The following is an 18712-nucleotide window of genomic DNA, read 5'->3' on the forward strand; positions in this document are numbered from 1 at the left end:
TGGCATATCTTCTTACTAGGCTATATCGATAACCACTATCAACATACGCATGTAAGTGATATTTGTTGTGGTTGGGGAACTTTAGTCTGACTGTTATATAATTACTATACTTGCTTGTCCGGACTTGCCCTACTTGTTTCATGTTTGCCGGATCATCTAGTGATTCTGTAAAAGAATTAGAATCCTTTATAGTCTCATCATTAGAGTCCTATTCTATTATAGGATTCACTACTACATGCTAGTTGATACACATCGGTTAAACACTAATGTTTTTTTCATTGAGCAGCCGATGTCTCGTTAAGTGATGTCTATTATAGCAGTTTTAGACAACAGTGGAAAACTTATGTCCATAAAATACACAGACATCAAAATTTCGAGAGTAACTGATATCGCACACATGCCAAAAAGCTTTACAATAAAAAAACTTCGATGTCTAAACCAAAACTTCTTATGTCTCATGTGGTATCAACATCAGTAAGTAGAGTTTTAATTTCTAGTTAATTCATTTATAGTTATATTTACTATGCAATAGTAATAGTCGCATAATTAATTCTATCTATACTATTTGAGGGTTATTGGCACTATAGCTTAGGAACAGTGCCTATGGCTATATGGCTTGCGCAGATAGATAGAGTGACATATGGTTTCGTTTCTATAGAGAGAGAGAGAGAGAGAGAGAGAGAGAGAGAATGTTATTTGACTTGAGAGGGAGAGAGAGGTTGAGAGGAGGCGACAGACAAGAGAGAGAGGCTCGGGTATGTTTTGGAAAATATGGTGGAAGAATCAACCGATGACGGTCGTTAAAAATTCCATACCCATCTCCAATCAAGTCTTGCATGTTGCATGATCAGCGTCCATCATAGTCGGTCCTCGGCTCTGTCGTGGTTTTTGCTTGCTGGATTCTCAGATAAGGGTCAGTCTCTGTGTAATACCTTAGAAATTTGTTATTAATTTCTGACGATTTTTCAAAAATTATTAAGTTGATTGTTAGGACGATTTCATGGTTCATGGATGGAGTGGAAGTGTTTCGGACGAATAATTACTCGAAACGTTTTATTTTCGAGGGGTCAAGGAGTTGAATTTTTATTCATTGAGTTTGGCCGAAAACTTTCCTTCATGAAAGTCATAGAGCGCGTCGATACTAGTTCGTGGACATGCAGCACGTGTAAAATGGAGATCGTATGAGAAAGTTATCGTCAACGGAAGAACTTTCCATTTTTAGAAATTTTGGTATAAATAGGGGTTTACCGGAAAAATATCATAAATTCCAAAATTTCCAAATTTGGAAACCTTTCTTACCCTTTTTTCTCTCTCGGCTGAAACCCTCACCATTCCAGAAACCCGACTGACCCTAACTGAAGTTTTCGGCTTTTTCCCGTGAAGGAACTAACCTAGAACTACTCGTCGTGGTGTTGTCGTCATCCCTACTAGCATCTCTCGCACTGACTCAGGCCACAGGTGGCCGATCGAAGGCCGACGGTGGGTAGCGGCGGTCCGACAGCGGCCCCGCCAATTCCGGTGATGATAGGGGTTGAAATTACCCACGTTTTGAAGCTCTCCTCCTTCTAATCACAACCATACAAGCCTTGAAGCTCAATTCGAAGTGTGTTGGCCGGAATCACGATTTGAAGTTCAACGGTGGAGATTTTGGAGCTTGATCTAGTTTGAACTAGGCCGAATCCGACTTAGTCCCAGGTATGAAATTTTCTTCCCATGACGTGTTCTACATGTTGGTAGGAGCTGATCCTCCAGTTTCTGGTGTCGGTCCGGCGGCGTGTGGGCTCCACGTGTAGCCTTTTGTGGCAGCGCGTGGTGGCGCGTCAGGCCTCTGTTGGGGCATTTTCTTACTTCATTATCATCTACTCGTCGATATGAGAATTTTCATATATGATTTGTAACATTTGGAAATCGTTTGATTATGTTAGGGTTTTCCGTAATTTCAAATTGTTCGGTTTTCAATCCGTGAGGATCCGACAGTTGGAGCGACTTGTCGTTTGGATATATCGATCGTAGAAGTATTCCGAAGACTTTGGGTGGTCTCAGATGAGGTTCCGCCTCGATTGTTCAAATGGGGGATTCGAACTTTAATCGCTTGTGTTTCGAACTTAGATGCTTTCATACCTCAAGTGGTATTTACCATAAGTGGTATTAAGATGTGTCCTTGATGTGATTAGGTACGTAGAAAGTGTGATGAGCAGATTTGAGGCGATTAGTGCTTATCTCGGTTTGTGTGAAGATGCAGTGGGATTCAAAGGCGAGTAATCTCACAATGTTCATTTACGAATCAAGTTACCTTATAGTTTTGGGAGTTTTTTATTTAACTGCAAACTATAGTTAGTATTAGTGGCATTCCTGAGTAAATGACTTATATATATATATATATATATATATATATATATATATATATATATATATATATATATATTGGTGGTTTTGTTGTGATGCAAACAATATTTGTGTGTGAGTTCATATTATTGTTTTGAGGTATGACTTTTCGGGAAACAATATATTGGGAAAATGATGTTTTCTATTGTTTTGAAAAGTATTGAGATTTGTGTAACATTTTGTGTCTTGTGCGACTTCTTTAAATGTTTTATTATGAGGGACAGAAAGGCCTGAGGATTCAAGGTCACACAGTGACTTTAGGCAATAAATCGAGTGACAATGCCTTTGGCCGAGTTATAGTTACGATTCAGTTAGAGCTCTAGTCTGTCTGCTAGGATATCTCATGGGGTAACAGAGCGATGTTATTTTAAACTCATGAGTACATTTTTGAAAGGAATCAAAGTGTGAGTTATCTTCCTTTACTACATTTTTGAAAGGAATCAGGGTCTGAGTTGCCTTCCTTTACTACGTTTTTGAAAGGAAATCAAAGTGTGAACTGTCTTCCTTACTTCGTTTTCGAAAGGAATCAAAGTGTGAGTTGTCTTCCTTTACTACATTTTTCAAAGAAATCAAAGTGTGAGTTGCTTCTCTCTATTATGTGTTGGAAGGAATCAAATGTGAATTGTTTTCCTTATTATTGAGTGAGTTGCTTCCTTGAGTTGCATTACCATGATTTGGTAAGTTGCTTTTGAGCGTTAATATGATTTCAAACATTACTTGAAGTGGTTTTGTTTTGAACTATGATTGTGAATGTTGAATTGAAATATGAGCATATAGATTTTTTCATGATTGGAATTGTTGATGGATGCTATTAAATGATGAGAAATTGATAGTTGATGCTGTGAAATATTCTTATTGATTCTTAGGTTGAGAGGACTTAAGCATGTGTTCTGTTTTCGGTTGTTGAGTTTACTCATACAAGTTTGCAAAAGCTTACTAGGTTTGTTGTTGCAACCCGATGCACTATGTCATTGTGTAGCGATTTATCCTGTAGGTTAGGGTGAACGTGGTTGAACCCGTAGAATTTCCTTGCCGTTACAGTGGTAGGCTTATTACTAATTGTGTACACACTAGATAGACTTCCGCTGTGTAATGAGTGTAGTGTATGCAGTTATTTATTGAATTGATGTTTTAGTTTAATTTGTAAACTTTGTGTAATATAATATGTGACTCTAAAGAACGAGTCTGTATTCACATTGTAGGTTCGGGACATCGTTGATTGCCTTTGTTAAAGGAAAATTTTCAAAGCTATTAGTATTGATGTCTGAACCATAACGCCCAGAATATTTGTATTTGATTTAATTGTATTATTATTTGTGATTGAAATTTGGGGCGTGATACTCTGTATGAAGCTGGAGTTTAAAATTTGCGTGCAAGACTGCCTGTTTTTAACTGTAGATGACTCCATGATATTTTCGTAATGTTTCATGTGGGAGTTTGAAATTTGCCCCATTCAGCTTTGGTGGTTAGAATTTTTTCTAGGTTTATGTTTGTGTCATTCACCCTATTGACATTGTCCCTTAAGACCCCACTTGCAACATAGAACCAGAAGAATCCCTGGATCTATCAACATCGAGTTTGATATTACCAGGAGAGGCCGGCTTTATCCAACTTAACATCTCATCCTATGGTTATTCTGATCGAATCTTACTTATGGCAGTAGCATCCAACCATTCATTAGTATAATCTTGATATAAAAGTGTAAATTCTCACCAAAAACACTTTTAACATATGAACATAAACATGGCAATCCATTGCATACCTTGAAAGAGAGCTTCTATCGACAATCAGTTAGATTAGCATTAATAAAGCTGCAGTGGGCACTTATAACAGTGATATGGAGCTTTGTTTAGATTTGTAGTTGACATTCAATGATGTCTTAGACGTTGAATAATTGTTGATCTTCGAGTTTGTTTTGGGTTTCTTGATTTCTCAAGTTGCTCAATATGTGTTTGCAGATAATCTACTTGGGGTTAACGTTCTTCATGGCGTTGATAAAGTCATGGCAAGTGGCATATTTGTTTTAACACTCAAAGATCAGAATACTCTAGCTGATGGTGTCATTAATGAATGTAAAGTAGCTTGGCATTACTTTGTGTATAAACTATACTAATATTTTTTTTCTAAGCTACAGTCAAAATCTTGAATATGCAGGATTATAATAAATTTTGTTTTAAATGAATTGCAATGATAAAATTGTACTGCTTGGTCTCATACCCTTGATTTATAATTCTGCAGTGGTATCAAATAAAATGAAGAAAGGCTCCTACAGGATTGTGGAATTTGTTATTTATGTATACTTCTTTGTTCTTTTTTTTTTTTGATAGGGAATGGAAGCAACTATCATTGATGGTAATGGAACAAAAACGAGTCTTATAATTGTTGCAACTATAGGTGGAAGAAATGCCTTCCAAAACAGGTAACTTTTTAATTTTTACTATTCCCATGTTTGATATGTCTTCCATGTCAGAAGAAATAGATATTGGTGATCGGTTTGCATTTTATCACAAGATATTGATGATCAGTCTACAAGATTGTGGAATCTGTTATTTATTTGTGCTTCTTTGTTATGTTTTTCTTTTGACAGGAAATGGAAGCAGCAGTTACCAGTAATAGAGATGAGGTGTATGTTGCAGCAGTGCCTCTAAGAGCCACAAAAGGAGGCCCAACTCCTTTCCTCTACTGCTTACTCTCAATCTATGAGATTTAAAGCATTTCATGGTCATCATTAAACCCTCCTCATCACCACCACATTTTAAGGTACTCCTCCTTCCAATTCCCACCATTTCTATTAAGGTAGCCAATTCCAAAATTTACTTGGACTCCCTTAGTGGGTTCTTTGGTTTAGTTAGGCTATCTCCAGTAGGAGGGAGCTATATTGAGGCCAGGGCTCTATAACTTAGCCCCCAGAAATATTATTCTTTATTCATGAACAAGTAAACCATCTCTGGTAAGGCATGGCTAAATTTTAGCCCTTTAGAGTATTTTATGATTTTACATTATGTTTTTCAATTTTTATGATTTTATTTTATTTTAATAATATTTGAATTTAGACTAAAATTAATTTTTAAGGTATATATTTGGATGAGTGATCTATGTGGTATTGTTGATAACATTTTCGGATAAGATTTTTAAGTGCCACATGCCACTTCGGAAGCAAATCTGTAGATTCTCGATTAAATTTTATGCATACATGGCAGTTCTATCTTCAGCTTCAAACCTTAATAAAAAGGGTGGTTTCAAATGCATATCTCACTATCTCCTCTATCTCATCTCTAATTGTTCGTTCAATTTATAACTTTTCATTACATTTTGCAATGAATTCAAACTAGTTTTCTCAGTGAAATGAGAGGCAACTTGAAGACGAGGAAGATGACGAAGAAGATAAAGAATATGATGCTCAGAGACGAATACATACAACACAAGTTCTGGCGGAAGCATCTAGCTGGTTGGCCACTACTTTAACAACAATCTCAATGGGGTGGTTTTGTTCCAAACCACGCTACCCGTCCTCGATCATGTGAGGCAACTAATAAAATTGTTAAATGATTACTTTGTAGCTGACCTTGTGTACGCTGCCAAAACTTTCTGACGACGTTACAGGATGATGTGTGAAGTGTTCGTTCGCATATTAGAGCATGTCCAAACGGTGAATCCATACTTTAGGCAATCACAAGATTGTGCTAGGTGTCCGGGCTTCATGTATCCCCAGAAATTGACATGCATACTCCGGATGCTAGCCACTGCATGCTCAGCTGATTCCTTAGATGTATCATTTCATATGCCGGAATCAACCTCCATTGAGAATCTTAGTCGATTTTGTTGTACCATTGTCACCATTTATCAAAAACGCTACCTTCGAGCTCCTACAACAGAGGATCTATATATGATCCTATAAAGAGCTGAGTGACGAGGGTTTCCTGGAATGATAAGTTCGCTTGACTACATACATTGGTGATGGAAGAATTGTCTAGTAGGATGGCAGGTAGCTTTAGCAGCAAAACGAAAAAGCCAACCATTGTTCTCGAAGCTGTGGCAGGTCCCGACACCTGGATCTGGCATGCTTTCTTTAGAATCATGGAAGTCCAAAATGACTTCATTGTTCTCGGACTCTCCCATTTGTTTAATGCTGTCACAGTAGGTCTATCACCATAACTTAACTACTATGTCAACGAGGCTCTTTATGAGTTTGGGTACTACTTTGCTGATGGTATCCTAAGTGGACGATGTGGTGCAATCTATCAGACAACTTGAGAATGGATAGGAGGAGCATTTTTTCACAAAACAGGAGGCGTACCGCAAGGATGTTGAAAGGGCATTTGGAATTCTACAAGCACGATTTGCAATAGTTAGGCAACCTGCAAGATGTTGGGATAAGGATTCATTATTGACAATCATGTTGGCTTGCATAATACTTCATAACATGATTGTGGAGGACGAGCGAGATGACTACTATAACGGTATAACGGTGAGTCCGATGATGATGAACCAAACTCAAATAGGTCAAGGAGAGCTCGAGCAAGAATATATGATGGCCTAAACTCACCTCTTAATCCAAGAACCGGGCAAATTACAATGGCCGAATACATGTCTCGTTACCGGAGGGTACGCTCTCATATTAGAAATGGTAATCTACGAAAAGATCTTGTCAAACATATTTGGTCAAGAAGATGACGAGGAGGACAAGGCTATATGACAATTACATTGTCATCCTAATAATTGACAATTCATTGTCATGTCATAGTGCTCGGGTCTTAGTTTTTATTTTTATTTTTTTATGTGTGACTTGTTTTTATTTGCTTTAACTTTTATTGTGTGGCTTGTTTGGTTTCAATTGTAATGAATAAAAGTTTACTTTAATTTCACCATTTATTTCATAAATAAAATATTACATAAACTTCATTAACATGATACAAAATCAATAAATTAATAATGACATACACTTAAATGAAACTAATTTATATTAACTAAAATTCGTCTTCATTGAATGGCATTTGTGGATGATAGTCATTCGATGTTGAGCCGGTATTTAGAAACAACTCCCGTGCGCTTAGCTTTTCAAGTGCTTCCCTCTTTTTCCCATCAAAATAAGCCTTACTCTTTGAAGTAAAATTAACGGTATGCATTATTAAAATAACTTCTTCTCTATCTCTCTCTCATCGATCCTCCTTCATCTTCTCCCTCATTGCTTTTGCCTCTTCCGCCTTTGCATTATCTTCCGCCTTTGCATTATCTTCCGCCATGCAAGCTAATAACTTATCTTCAAAGGCTTTCTTCTCTTTGATTTGCTTTCTTCTTGTGGTATTTCTTCCTATCGGCTTAGGAATCGGATACCTAGATGAAGCTGGTGTTTAATTATTATCGATAGAATCATCATCATCTTCTAAGGACACCGGGAGGTTTCTTTGCACCAAGGGTAGACCAAAATGTTCTTGTGAGGGGTTGTCACATGTCAACCAACCTTTGCACAAATCGTAGCAACTATGTAAATTGAACGATTTTCCGTTCATGTCTTCCCTAAACATATCCTCGGCGAGGTGTTGCTATAGCAATATTTTCAACAACAATAAATAAGAATAATAATTCATGAAATGATATTGAAGTACAAAACATTAAAAAAAAAAAATGAAAGAATTCTCACTTGATCTATGTGATTTGTTGTCCACTATGAAGCTTCCTCTCAGAACGTGTAACGCAAGAATGCTACTTATTCATGTATGGAAAGAGAAATTTTTGCCATCGAGACTTACAACTTTCATCCGATCTTGCATTTGGAGGATTGCCATTGAAGCAGTCAATTAATTTTCGCTCCACTTGTTTTCTAATGCCGTCTCCCTTTTGGCCATTACCATTCGTAGAATTTTCAAAGACTTTTATATATTCAACACAAAGAGCTTCATCTTCTTTTCTTGTCCAATTCACACCTTTGAGAGAAAGAGTGGACATGCTTCAAATAAGTAGAAGTGGTAAAAGAGAAGGTACAAAAGTGCGAGAAATTAGGAAGATAATGTATGTATAGTATAGGTAAAGTGGGAAAAAAATGACCATTTTTTCTTCTTCTTGGTAATACAAATCTTAACATTAGGAATACATATAAAAAAATAAAAATAAACTGAACAACGGCTACTAGCTGCATGCATGTTTTTACGCTCCTTGATTATATACCATTGGATTTGCAACAGTCAAATCTTAGGGGCCTTTGGATTTGTTTTCAAATGCATACAGTCCATGCATTGCATCAGAAGCCATGTCAATTATGCTTAATTGATGTTGGTTTTCTGTGGGTCCCATAAGAGCCAAAGGGCCACTAAGAGCAAGTCCACCCGTTGGGGGTAAATGTCAAGGTCATTGGGTCGACCGGTCAAAAAACTGTCCACTGCCACTGGACATGAGTTTCCACCCGTTCTGTTTCTTGAACAGTCAGTTACTGTTCATTTTTTATTTTTTATTTTTTTGTTTATTGTAAAATTGAAATATATTTGATGTAAATAGATGGTAATAATGGAGATTTATGGATAATTAATGTCAGAATTGTGATTGCTATAGCTTTTTGGAAAGGGAACAATGCTAGGAAGAGAACTCGTCGCTTCACCATGATGTGTGGGATTTTTCGGGCTTTCGGGATCGTTTCAGGCCTCAAACCTACAATTTACTATTTTTCTGATATTTTCGGTGGACAAATTATGAGCCACCTACAGTTACCGACAATTTTTCTTGAAATGAGTGAAGCAACCACCGACAATTTTTTTGAAAAGCTTGAAACAACCACCGACATCTTTGAACAGACCAGATCATTTGCATTCTATTCAATCTAACGGTTATTATCAATGTAATCTTGACAGGACCCGCCCCGAAGTTCACCCTGAAATCCGAGGTGGCCCTGTGGGGCCCACCTTAGGAATAACTCTACCAAAAATTTTGGCAAAGTCACCCCTAAAATGGACTACCCAAAACCTGTATAAACACATTCACACTTCTAATAAAGCATCCATATTCTTCTGGAGCCACCCTGCTCCCCAAATCACAACAACTCCACCATTAACAATTGAAATACGAACCATACAACATAAACCAAATACACAAGTGCAACTCCCAAACTTTACAACATTTGTCCCACAGGTTATCAGAGCAATCTAAAAGAGAAAAAGAACTCATATTACAAGCAGGTTCAACGATTAACCTACAATATGAAAACAACAGCAACAGATGCTATGCCCCGAATCCTACTATGCCGAACCAGCTACTCTGCAGACTGGGCATTTGAAACCGAAGGGCCCAGGGGAAAGTAGATAAAAACGTTAGCGTGAGTGGACAAAAATAAGTAATTGTGAAACAAAAGGAGTTTATACTTTCCCACGTTTATTTCTTTAAAAACCCGATGCATGCAACAATTAAGGAACACAAACCAACTGGTGTTCAGCTCAAGAAAACCAACTAGCCCCGCCAATCACAACAACCAAGTAAAAAGATTAAAACTCCAATACTCAAGAAAATAAGACCAGCCCCGCTGGTTAAACAAAATCAGACTAGCCCCGCTAGTCAAGTAGCAGTAGAGTATGGGGAAGAAGTCATCACCATACGAGTAAGGGAGTCTCCCAGGCTTGGGTCGGAGTGTTCCACACTCTTGAGCATCCCATGCTCTGCTCAACTCACCCATAAACACAGAGTAAGTGGGGTGGAGTACTAATAGGCTAGCTAGCAATAAATATGACGACCCAGGTATGGTGGGTTAAAATCATATGAAAATCGAAAATCAGTAAGGCTTCCCCAATATCCCACGAGAAAATACATATTCCAACGACGTGGCCCCGCACGCCAAAATATTCTTGAATTCATAAATAAATAGGCGAGGAATAATAGACGAGTAAAATTCTCTCGAAAATCCCATTTTTGAAAACTTTTCAGAAATCTTAGAATCGACGAAAGAAAATATAAATAATTCCGGAAATCACCTCGGAAAATACTTCGTCGAAATTCAATATAAATCACAAATTCAAAATCGATCATAACAAACTTCAATTCAAAATTCCAATCGATATGGAAATAAATACTTAAATCCAATTAATATGCTCGATAATCTAAAAGAAATAATTTAAATCGCTAAACCATTTCCCAAATCAAAATCAAGATAAATCAATATCAATTTCCCGAAAGTAAATTATAATAATATGATAATTAATCAAATAAATACTTATTTTGGGAGAAACAATTGCATGCATCATTATTTAGAAACAAAAGTCCACTCACAGTATACGGCTAACGTGGTATCCAAGCGTAAGGATCCTTGTCGAGTGATGAGTCGGTACCTCGTCCTGTACATGATTATATTCCGTAAACAACAATTCGACAAATAAGTACGATTCTATAATGAATCCCGAAAACCCCACGTAAATCAACATCTCCATTTTTTTCCGGATTCAAGCCAAACTTCACTACTAATATCAATCAGTTGATTAAAGCATTCCATAGCGGAATAAGGGAAATCCGAAGGTCGGATTCCCACAAATCGACATCCGAACTCCAAACTTTGAAAATTCCCAATCCATGTCAAACTTCTCCAAAATTCACCCAAATCACTTATTCAACCTCTACAACAAATATTGGATTTAATTAGCTAAAAAAAAATTTGAAATTAAAAAGCTGCCCTACGCACCGCCCCCACCGCCACCAGCTCCAATGGCCACCAAATTTTGGCAGCAGCTTCGTCTTAACCATCCAAACAACTTTCTCAACTACAACAATTTCAGAAAGTGGCCGGAAGTACCTCAACAATTAAGGAGAAGCTTGAACCCGAATCGTGCATAGTGACCCAAAACTTCCCGCCGTCAGTTCTTACTCCATGTCTCTATTCTCTGCACAATCTTTGAGGAGGATAATCTACGTCTCGAGGCGCTCTTAATGGACTTGGTCTGACAGTTTTTGGTGGCCGGAGTTGGGAGATCGACGCTTTGACTCAAAATAGGGCCGTGGAGTTCTCGGCTGTCTCCCGCCGTTTTTCGGCCAAGGCATGGTGTTCCACTGCCACAGACGAGTCGAGGGTGAGGAGAGGAATCGATTGATGGTCGCAGCTCGTCCCCAGGTGGTCGGACGATGGAGTTGCAGGCGAGCTGAAGAGAGAGAGAAAGGTTGGGGAGGAGAGAGAGAGCGCAGGGGGAAGAGAGAGAGAGTTTTACCCTGCCACAGTAAAAAATTCAAATTTATACTATCTACCATGAACAATAAATTTGGTATTTCGCTTATATCTTTCGCATACGAACTCCAATTTTTACGTACTACATATGCACGCGCTCAGTTTAACGTTCTCTACAACTTTCATGGAGAACATTTTCTCAAATTTTGACTTAAACAAAAAGTCAACTTTTAGGGCCACTAAAAGTATCGAAACAAAGTGAAAGTAGTTGTCGTTTACCGTCCAAATGACTAGTAAACGGGTAAATTTAGGTTCGGGACGTTACAAATCTTATCTAAGATTTTGGATTAGATTACTCAAAACTAGGAGTGGACACATGTCCTTATCATCTGATCACGTTTGATGTGAAAATTGTAAATAAATAGAGAAGAGGCAGCACTCCATTCACACACAATCTGACATTGGCAAATCTCCTCCTTTTTCATATCTCTAGATCAACACATTTCCTGTTCTTCCCTCATTTCAATGAAAAGATTGTGGACTAAGTTTTGACAGTCTCGAGATGAAGATTATGAAGAGATGTGTACGACTAATGCCCTTGTGATCGCAGCAGTCGCTGAAGTTGAAACTTCTAATCAAACAGGACAAGGGGGTTCTCGACCGGAGCGTGCACTGAATGAGGAGCGATTTAGGGAATCAAGTGGCAAAAACATGATGGAAGATTACTTTATTCAACGTCCAGTTTTAAGTGATGAGGAATTCCGGACACGGTACAAGACGAGTCACAATTTTTTCAACCGCATCTCCAGTGATCTTTTTCACTATGACCGGTACTTTGTCTAGAAATCAGATGCTGCTAAGAAAGTCGGACTACTTCCCAAGCAGAAGCTCACATGTTCCTTATGAATGCTTGCTTACGGTGCTAGGGCAAACCAATGCGCTGAGTATTGTCGGATCGCGAAATCTACCTCCATCGAAGTTCTTCAATGAATTACAAGAGAAATCGTTAATCTGTACTCAGTAGAATATCTCCGGGCTCCTACTCCGGCCGACCTCAGAAGACTGCTCGCCAAAGCTGAGAGAAGATGTTTTCTTGGAATGATTGGAAGCATCGACTGCATGCACTAGCAATGGAAGAATTGCCCAACAGGTTGGGTTAGAGAATACAGCGGTCGAAAATGTATCCCCACTATCATCCTCAAAGCAGTCGCATCTTACGACACATGGATATGGCATGCCTTCTTTGGAATGCCTGAGTCATGCAACGACCTCAACGTGCTAGCAAAGTCCCCATTGTTTGACGAACTTACTGCTGGTCGAGCCACTCAGATCCAATTTCAAGTGAATAACAGAATTCACAATTTAGGCTACTATCTGAAGGCCTTTACGACCTAAGGATCTGAAGTTTTTCCAGGCTCAAGAGGGGTACAGGAAGGATGTGGAAAGATGTTTCAGACTTTCGGTATTTTACAGTCGCACTTTAGTATTGTTAGAGGAGCAGCTCATGGATGAGATAGAGAAGACCTTTGATACATCATGTTGACTTGTATTATATTACACAACATGATAATGAAGGATAAAAGAGCAGAGGACAGCGATGAGGAATTGAAGTCCGATGAAGAAGAGGATAAAAATATGAGGCCCAGGTTGGCTACGGTTTGGGAATGACCGACCGGTGATGACTTTGATCCTGTTGGTAGAGATGATTATTATTTCAACGGATTCATGGATCGATACGGTGTCATTAGATGTGCAAACACTCATTCAAACCTTCAAGAAGATCTGATAGAGCATTTCTGGAACATTCCAGGCAACTTGGAGATCTAGATCTGGTAGTTGTTTGAATAATTGGCTAATGTCTATGTTTTCTATGTTTTTGTGCTTTTAGTTTGGCTCATATTATGTTTGTGTACTTTTAATTTGGCTTGTATTATGTTTTTTATGTGCTATGTTTTTTAATGTAAGATGTGTGCTTTAATAAATGCAATTTTCAAACACAACTTTTATTTCTTAAAATTTATGCTTATATAAATGAAAAACTATGAATAAGTACAATACAATTACACAACATGCATAATCACCTAATTATTCTCATCGTGATCCTCATCCTCTCTAGGAATCCAATTTTTATTTGAAGGGTCATCATTAGGGTGATGGTTGGTGGAATTTGTCACGCCCCTGATTTTTAATAAAATTAAAAATCGATATATAATCCCATACTTATATATGCGTGATCGTTCAGCCATCAATACAAAATACCTGGAAACTTTTCCCTTTTAACCCAAGTATACATTGATGCCCTGAACCCACAATAATAACATATACTCGCACTCCACAGAGTTATGTAATACAACAGCTTACGAATTAAATTGCCATAACAAAATAAAACGTAAATGCTCCTCAGAGATCACTACAAGCGGAAGTCTTAATAACGGTAAAGTCACATAAATGGCTTCCTACCGTTAAGCTGCAAGCACGCTACCTCAGCATCAGCCATGATTATCCTGACCTGCAGAAATAACCCCTACACAGTTTGAATGGTGCACCGGGTTGCCACACAACAAACCCGATAAGCTTTTGCAAGCCCGTATGAGTAACTCAAAACACACACGCACAACTCACCCAACGAGGAAACCCATCAACTCGTAAAAAGGGACACACACCCTGTTTTCCCAAAACAGCACATTCACCCAAAAGAAACAAATACAAGTCACCTCGTGACAGAATCATATTAATTGAAACTCTGACAATTTAAATATGATACACAAGTCCTCCCCGAACATTTAAAAAAAAGCATCCCCGAAACTCCCTTTTAAAAACACGTACTCATGAGCATCAGATAGCTCCTCGCTACCCCCCATAATGTACCAACAATAAATCAGTCCAACCTAGACACACAACACATCAACACACCCTCAATCATACCTATCGTTAACCTAACAAATAGAATATGATTCACAAGTCCTCCCAGGACATTTAAAAGAAAGAATCCCCAAAACTCTCTTTTAAAAACACGTACTCATGAGCATCAGATAGCTCCTCGCTACCCCCCATAATGTACCAACAATAAATCAGTCCAACCTAGACACACAACACATCAACACACCCTCAATCATACCTATCGTTAACCTAACAAATAGAATATGATTCACAAGTCCTCCCAGGACATTTAAAAGAAAGAATCCCCGAAACTCTCTTTTAAAAACACGTACTCATGAGCATCAGATAGCTCCCCGCTACCCCCATGATGTACCAACAACAATTCAGTCCAAGCTAGACACACAACACATCAACACACCCTCAATCATACCTATCGTTAACCTAACAAATAGAATATGATTCTTAGTCCAACCTGGACAAAATACGTACCCAGGAGTCATAAGTAACCTACTTAGATCCATGAAGTACCATGGCAGACAGACTAGAGCTCTATCTGAAACGTAACCACTCGTCCGGCCAAAGACGTGATTACCTATTTCCTGCCTTGGTCACCATTTGCGACCTGTCACCATCTGTGACATATGATTTCAGACCCCGTCTGGTCATAAAATCAAACATCAAGATCACCATCTGTGACATATGATCTTTAGACCCCGTCTGGTCTCAAAGTCAAACGTTAAGTAAGTCACACCTGACCTAAAAACGTTACAAACATCTAGGTTCGGCTTTCCCCATCCCTGCTCACCATCTGTGACCCTTGACTCACAAATGTAACATCAAACTCAATACTTTTCAAACAATAGAAAACATCTTAATTTTTTCACAATATTGTTTCCTGAAAAGTCACATTCAACAATAATATGAACATCATCATGCATATTATTCCATCACACATCACTCACAAGAATATATATATATTCCACATAAATATATATATACGTAGTCATTCTCTCAGGAATGCCTACTAATACCAACTATAGTTTGCAGTTACTAAATAACTCTCAAAACAATAAAAGTATTCCGTTCATTAATGAACCTTGTGAGATTACTCACCTCGAAACTCCCGCTGCATCTTCAATACAGAACAAGGCAGCCACACCACAAAACAACCGTCCAAGGATACCTCGTCAAGTACCTAATCACATACGGTTTCAACTTAGAAACAATCCACAAACGATTTAAGTCTGAAACCCCTGTTTTGAACTAAAATCCCCAACGTGACGCCAATCGAGGCGAAACCACATCTGAGACCACCCAATGTCTCCGGAATACTTCTACGATCGATATGCCAAAACCACAAGTCGATCGGAAGCTCGAATTCTCACGGATAGAATAAATCGACCAGTATGAAACCGTAAAAATCATAACAATTCCATACGAACTCCAAAATTTACATATTATATATCAAAACGCTCGTATCAACGAATAGAACATATATAATACCAAAAACAGTTCCCTACATGCCCTGAAAGCCATCAGAACACCGCCACAGGCGGTGGCGCACCGCCGCCGGCCAAAACTCAATATTTCACAAAACTCCCAACATCAAAGCTGATCATTTAAGCATGCTTGTGAATTTTCATAACTAGCTCGAAGTTTGAAAACAAGCATAACAGATCGAAAACTACCTCTCAAGCCTTGGATTACTGTTCAATTCGAGTTGAACCACGTTTCACGTGAATCGATCCAAACAACCACCAAGGTCCGATCAAGGAGGCTGTTCTGAGCTCAACCAAGAAGACTTGAAGCCTCCCCAACGTCGTAGATCGGAGAACCGATCGGGTCCGAATACACCAAACTTCGCCTCCTTCTAGCGCCGCCACCACCGAGAATCGCCGCTAGAGGACACCACAGGGAGGAGCGGACGGCAACGACGAACCGATCTGGAAAGTTTCGTCGCCGGATACCGCCGCAGTTCGCCTGAAAATCCGCGTCGGGTCGGCCGGGTTCGGGTCGAGTCAAACGGAAGATTTCGTCTCTGAAGGAGTCGAGAGAGAGAAGAGAGAGGAAGAGAGTTTCCGGAAAAGGAAACCAAATGAAAATAGTAAGTTTCCCACTCGGGAAACTTCTATTTATACCAAAATGGAAACTTCTTCCAATGACCATAACTTCCTCATACAAACTCCAATTGACGCGTTCCACATGTCCACGAACTCGTATCGACATGCTCTACGACTTTCGTGAAGGAAATTTTTGGAGAATCTCAACGTATCGAAAGTCAACCTTGAACCCCCCTTAAATCCACACTTTTCGAATAATTATTCGCCCGAAACACTTCCGCTCCATCCACGAGCCACGAAACCGTCCAATAACCACAAATTAGATTCCGGAAAATCCTCGAAAAATAAATACGAATTTCCGAGGCATCACAGAATCACTCGTAGAGAAATGTGAAAAGTGTGGTTATGTAGGATATCCACTGGGGTAAGGTGGTTGTGGATAGTATCCACCGGGGTAAGGAGGTTGTGGGAATCCACCGATGAAAGGAGGTTGTGAGAATCCATCGGGGGTAAGGTGGTTGTGGGAATTCACCGGGGTAAGGAGATTGTGGGAATCCACCACCAAAATTTGGTTGTGAGAATGCACCACCAAAATTAGGTTGCGGATAGTATGCACCCATAGAAGGTAGCATCTGCTCACCAAGATCTTCACTCTCTGCTATCTTTTTTTGCTTTCTTGACCAATAACGCTTTTTAGTTGGCGTCATCTGACTTATATCCATCTTCATAATTCGCTCTTCCCTCTCCTTAATTCGTTTTTCCATCTCTTGTACTCGGAATGTCTCTTTTCGCATATCCATTTGCAATCGGATACAAGCTTGTTGATTTTTCTCATGGAGGCTTCGAGCAAATTCCTCATTGAGTTTTTTCTCGCCAGCAGTTGCCTCTTTTTTGTTACTCGCTATACTCTCGACAGCGGTTGACAAAGGACTTTGATCCTTCTATGCCTTCTTTCCTTTCCGAATTACTTCTTTTGCAGCCTTACTTCCTTGAGGCCTCACATTAGGATCTGCAGTTTCACCGGCAATTACCTCACCTACATCCATGTCCAAGTTGATGGGAGAATTTTCAGCAATTGGTTGTGTGTGCGTCTGTTGACTTCCTTCATTTGATGTTCCTCCGGATGTATGGCTAGGGATGTCTTTAAATTTTGCAAAGCCCTTCACAACAGCGTAACAATCTAAACTTGGAAAATTGTATCTTTTGGTCTTCCCTTTTCTCTTCATCCCGACATGCCATAATTTCAGGGGCAGACCTGTTATTAGGCCCAACGGGGTCCGGACCCCCCCCCCCCCCCCCCCCCAGCCTTTTTCACTTAGCTCTTAATTATGCTTAAGCTTTATAATGAAAACAGCAAAAAGTCGAGTTTGCTGAGGAAAATCTACTACTGGACCCCCCCACCCCCCTCCCCCAGCTCTTTAAAAACTCAGGTGAGTACTAATAAAATCATAAAAATAATAGTAGTATTTGATTGATTGACCATTGAAGTATTTAGGATTATGATAAATAACATAGCCATAAATAAATATACAGAAATAAAGGATGATTAGTGATTAATTCTTTCTTTTTTTTCCTTATTTGCATGATCGTCAAATTAGTTTTGATATTTGGTTGATTAAAAGTCATCTTATCTTCATTTATTGAGCTGTTCATCCGAGTTATCATTGGTTTAGTTTTAACTATTGGCTTATGAATTATATACTACATAATTTATTAAATTATTGTTATAGTTGTATTTATTTACAAACAAATTTTTTTATAATAAATTATTTCTGATAATTTATACTTCTATCTGGACCCCCCCCCCCCCCCCCCCAAGGTTTAAATCCTGATTCCGCCACTACATAATTTATGTGCTTCCTCAAGCTATGTTATTTAAAAAAAGAATAAAAAATTCAATTAGTACAAATATAAACGCCGTTATGAAGGGTCATCTATTATAAAGAAATAATATCTCACCGTTTTACAATAAAAATTAATTAGTCCAAATATAAACACCGTTATAATTACATCATTATTTATCAAGTAATTATTTTAATTATAATCTATGTCGTATTACAATGAAAAGAAATTACTACAATTATAACGATATTATAATTAAAACATTATTTATCAAGTAATGTTTAACTATAATTTATCAACAAATTAAATGATTTATTAATAAATGCATACCTCATCAACCGCATTCGAACTGCTTTTGTCCAATTACGAGCTTGCCTCAATGCACAATGCCACTCAAAGAGTTCTATCCTGAAAA

The sequence above is a fragment of the Rosa rugosa genome, chromosome 5 (assembly GCF_958449725.1).
Source record: "Rosa rugosa chromosome 5, drRosRugo1.1, whole genome shotgun sequence".
Taxonomy (NCBI): domain Eukaryota; kingdom Viridiplantae; phylum Streptophyta; class Magnoliopsida; order Rosales; family Rosaceae; genus Rosa; species Rosa rugosa.